Genomic DNA, 5,554 nt, shown 5'->3' on the forward strand with positions numbered 1-5,554 from the left:
TATAGTTTATATTATTTTAATAGTAATAAATATCTATATTTGAAAAATATAAACCTAGCATATTATGTGGGTTTTTACAGCTACTTATAGTTTTTATTTAACATTAATGTTAAAGATTTTTTTATATAATCTTCAGATTTAACTATTGTATATTAAAGATGAAACGGAGTAATGTAAACCGTCTAAAATTGGAGCAGGATATACACCCAATACAACTGTAAATATCACTAATGTAAGTAATATAAAAAATTCACGTTTATTAACATCACTTATGTTAGCTTCGAAAAATTTACTGAAAGATCCTCCAAAAGCTATTCTGTTAAACATATATATAGTATATGCAGCAGAAAACACTATAGATGAACTAGCAAATACACCTAGTAAAGGTAATCTTTCAAATACACCATAAAGAGACATAAATTCACCTACAAAATTTAAAGTAAGAGGAACTCCACAATTACCTAAAGATAAAATGAAGAATAAGATAGAAAATAATGGCATTATCTGAGCAATACCTCTGTAGAAACTAATTAACCTAGTTCCAGATCTATCATATAATACACCTCCAGCACAAATAAATAAACCACTAGAAACAAAACCGTGTGCTAAACCTAAAGCTATACCACCTTCTATACCTTGTATAGTATTACTAAATACACCGATAAGGTAAACAGCTGCGTGTGATACAGAACTATAAGCTATAAGTTCTTTGATATCTATTGTTCTTAAAGTACTAAAACTAGCATATATAATAGTAATAACACCGATAAGATATATAATATATGTATAATCTAAAGAAGCTTTAGGTAATAAAGGTAATATTAATCTGAAAATACCATATAAACTTAGCTTAAGCACAATAGCAGCTAATATTATACTACCACTTAGGGGTGACTCTACATGAGCTTTTAATAATCAAGTATTTAAGAATATCGTAGGTGTTTTTACAGCGAATGCTATAAATATACCATAAAATAAAAATAATTGTGTTGAATAATTAAAATTAGTTTTGTATAAAGCATCAAAATCTGTTGTACCCATTATAGAAGACATAGCTAATATAGATAATAATAAGAATAATGAACCAAATAAAGTGTATAAAAATAGATAAAAACTAGCCCTTACTTTATTACTTGATCCAAATAAACCTATTAGTATAAATAACGGTGGTAATATACTTTCGAAAAAAATATAAAATAATAATATATCTAATACTAAAAATACAGCTAACAATAATGATTCTAACAATAAAATTATTATTACAAATGATCTCACATTTTCATTTATAGAATTCCAATTACTTAATAATGCAATTGGTGTGATAATAGTTGTCAACAGAACAAAATATATAGACAAACCATCTAAGCCTAAATAAAAATCAAAAGAACTAATTTCATGATATTCTTGTACAAACTGGAACTGGTTACTACTGAAGTCAAACAGTATAAATATAATTAATGATACTATAAGGTTTACGATAGAAGTACTTAAGGCTATTGTTTTAATACGATTAATGTTTAAAAAAGACAATTCGTAAGACATACCTGTGGATATAGTAAATACACCCAGTATAGGAATTAATAATAAAAGTGTAAGTAACATAATTTATAAAAAAAAAAAAACACAAATTTCCCTCAGGATTAAATATTAAATTTAATCTTTACTAATACCATATATAACTATAAGGTAAACCGCGCTAAAATAAAATTTTAAATATATTATACCTATTAAAAGTTTTTATTGATTTTATTAATTTAATTAAAACATAAAGTTAATGAAATTTTTTTACAATAAAGAAATATTACTGGGTATTATTTCAAAGCTATATAGTATACAGGGTACAAGTATAACAAAGGCAATAACAATAGGTAACAATATAGTTCAACAAAAAGACATTAATTGATCAAATCGTATTCTAGGAAATGAGGCTCTAGCTCATATGAAAATAAAAATCATAGTACATGATTTTACACCTAAAGTTAAACCATATAATAATCCTTCTATTAAAGGACCAGAGAATAAGCTTTCATTATGTAAATTATTTATATAATATTCAAAATTTATATATTGCATTAATGTAAACAAAGGTAAATAATCATAAAGATAACCACCTAAGAATAATATACTAGTTAATATACAAATTAAAACAATACTACCATATTCAGCTAAGAAAAAGAATACGAATACAACAGCAGCGTGTTCTGTCATAAATCCACTAACAAGTTCTGATTCTGCTTCGGCTAAATCAAAGGGTGCTCTGTTAGTTTCCGCTATAGATCCTATGAAGAATATTATAAAAACAGGAAATAGAGGTATTATAAATCATATAGCTCTTTGAGCTTCAATATTAACAGTAAGATTTAGACTACCTGTTAACATAACAACAAGTAATATAGCTGAACTTAATATTAATTCATAGCTAATTAATTGTGCGGTACTTCTAAGTGAACCTAAAAAAGCATACTTACTGTTAGCACTTCAACCTGCTAGTAATATACCATACGTCGATAGAGAAGAAACAGCTAACATATAAAGTATACCTAAATTGAAATCACTTAAGGATAAACCAGGCCCATAGGGTACAACTAAATAACCTAATAATGAAAATATTAAAGTTATAACAGGACCAAGAAAAAATAAACCTAAATTAGCTTGTGTAGGTGAAACATACTCTTTTAGTAGCAGTTTTAAGGCATCAGCAAATGCTTGTAATAAACCATAGTACCCTACTATATTAGGACCTAATCTTCTTTGCATACTAGCCATAGTTTTTCTTTCGGCTACGGTTACATAAGCTACAGTTAATAAGACAGGCACAGTTACTAGTAATACTTCTAGAACGGAAATTAAAGTTGGTATATATAACATTGATTAATCATTTTTTTTTCTTTTTTATATTTAATCTATATAAAATAATTAATAAATTATTTTATTAGATTAAACCATAAGGTTAAAAATAAATTTTTCACTAAGTATAAAGAATATTTATATTAATAAATATATTTATACTTTACTACAATTTATCTATTATTATTTAATATTTTATGTATAACTATTCTTATCTAAGACTTGAACTTAGATCAAGATATTAGAAGTATCCTGCTCTACCATTGAGCTAATAAGAGATAAAATAATTTATATATATAAATATAGTAAATAATCTAAGTAAATATTTTACGCATATGTAAGCTAAAACACATGTAAATGTAAAAATATGAATTTAAAGCAGGTTTAAATAAGTATTATAAGGGATATGGAGGAATCAAACCCCATATTTAAGATCTGCAATCAAAACGTAGAACCATCTACTGCATATCCCTGATGTATAAATTATATATAAGTTGCTATCCTTAACTATGTATATAAGATATACACCAACAAACCTAAATTTTTGTACAAACTAACCAAGATAAATATTTAAAGTTATTTATAAAACATCAAACTAATTATTATTATTATTATTATTCATTTGAGCTTCTAGAAATTGTATTCTAGAATTAAGCAGAGTAGCTTTGGCTTCTGACCTTACTTTATCTCTGTTGAAACGTTCTAGGTCACTCTCTATTTGATTCTTTAGATTAAATTCGTACTCCGTCGTAGGTATTGTAGGTATTTTTATATAAACACTTTGTGCGTAAGCCATTTTTCTGTCTAAAATTCGTATAAACTTTAAATATAAATTTTTATGTTCTACGGCTGTTTTTAGATCCATTCTCTTAAATTGGTTAAGTATATGTGAATTATAATCAATATGTTTACATATTTCATCCTGTATAGGTACTTCACCACCAGGAACGTTAAACCCAGGCGGAACAATAGTTTTATTAGGTGTGTATACAGAAATAGGAAATACCATAGATCCTATATCACTTCTAAAGATTCCAGAACTTCCACCCCTATTTCTATCGTAATTGGGATGTAATTCTCTATCTACACCTTTACCTTTATCAGGCTTTAGACCTGAACCCGAATCTGAGTCAACTTCCATAGCATTGTATAACTTAGGTTTAATAACTTCGACAGAAGATCTCTCACCTAAATCCATAGTATCCATGCCAAATAAAAACTGTTTTAAGTTGAAATTAATACCTTTTATACCTAAATATTCCGACAATAAACCTATTATACCTGTGTTAAAGGTTCAACCTAATAATCCTATAGCTATATTGTTGAAAAAATCACAATATTCTATATGAAAACTACCCGAAATTAAATATTTAATCGCCGCTATAAATGTAACAGTTAAAATAGCTCCACAAAATTTTGCTAATGTAAAAGTTGCCGTTGTATTTTGTACCATTAGATATAATTTTGTTTTCATCTTTTTTTAAGTGTAATGGTCTAATAATGTATTTTTTACTATTTTCGAAATTACATTACTCAACCATTACTAATACAACTTAATTTTACTATTTTCGAATGTACATTACTCGACCATTACTAATAAGGTTTCGTTTTGCTACCTCATAAAAATTGTAATAAGCAACTTTATAATAAAATTCTTATCTAAGACTTGAACTTAGATCAAGATATTAGGAATATCCTGCTTTACCATTAAGCTAATAAGAGTTTATGTTATATTTAATAACATGAATATAATATACGAATTCATATAAATTGTATAATATAATATTATTATGATTGCACTTAAGCAACATATAATAATAAAAAAGCCATCATTAAAGCGAATAAACCAGTGGCTTCTGCAAATGCAAAACCTAATATAGCGTAAGAAAACAATTGACCTCTTAAAGAAGGATTTCTAGCAACACCTAATATTAATGCACCGAAAACTACACCAATACCTACACCGGCACCTATAAGGCCTGTGGTTGCTAAACCTGTTCCAATAATTTTTGCTGCTTGTATCACCTTTTATGTTTTTTTTTTATAGAGAAAATATCTATAAGTTTAAGTTGCTTGTTAAAAATATAATATAAAATTTGAAGCATATATAGTTTCTATTATATCCATGTTAATAGAATTTAATTTAAATATCTTAAATAAAAATTTTTGTTATAATAGTTTTTTGTTTTGCTTCGTAAAAAGCAAACGATGCCCTAAAATATAGGAATACGAAGGGATCGAACCTCTGGTTTAAGATCTAAGATCAAAAGGTAAAACCATTTACCGCATATACCTATTGTATATATTATATAGACTAATACGGAATTAATCAACATAATATATACATCCAGAAACATTAGACTTTATAAGCTAATCTAAAAATAATAGCGAATAAAATTAAATAAAACAAACAATAAAATTTTGTATAGGTTAGATCTGGGTGGTTAAATAAAAGATGTCTTTATACGCACATGTTTAATAATTAAAAACTAGAATTATATCATTATTTATACTAAGATTTAAAATTATCCATGTAGTAATCACGCTAATAATATAACCAAAAAGACTCATTAAATTTCATCTTGTAAAAGCATAATACACCATAATCAAAGGGGTTCCCTCTAGCATTATTTAATTATTACTTTTATTAATAATCAAAGTATTTTGTTAAAATAAAAACTTTATAAACCTATACCACTATTTACTA

At 26.1% G+C, this 5,554-nt stretch overlaps 2 non-coding genes across 2 annotated transcripts; both read right to left on the minus strand.

Moving 5' to 3' along the window:
- Window positions 1-3,054: 3,054 nt before the first annotated feature.
- ONS95_012789 lies at window positions 3,055-3,125 on the minus strand. The gene has a single exon. It is a non-coding gene; the product is annotated as a tRNA-Arg (tRNA).
- A 1,373-nt stretch (window positions 3,126-4,498) lies between these two features.
- On the minus strand, window positions 4,499-4,569 carry ONS95_012790. The gene has a single exon. It is a non-coding gene; the product is annotated as a tRNA-Arg (tRNA).
- Between the last annotated feature and the right edge of the window lie 985 nt (window positions 4,570-5,554).

The sequence above is a fragment of the Cadophora gregata genome, assembly GCF_030347475.1.
Source record: "Cadophora gregata isolate MNR1 chromosome Unknown scaffold_66, whole genome shotgun sequence".
NCBI lineage: Eukaryota > Fungi > Ascomycota > Leotiomycetes > Helotiales > Ploettnerulaceae > Cadophora > Cadophora gregata.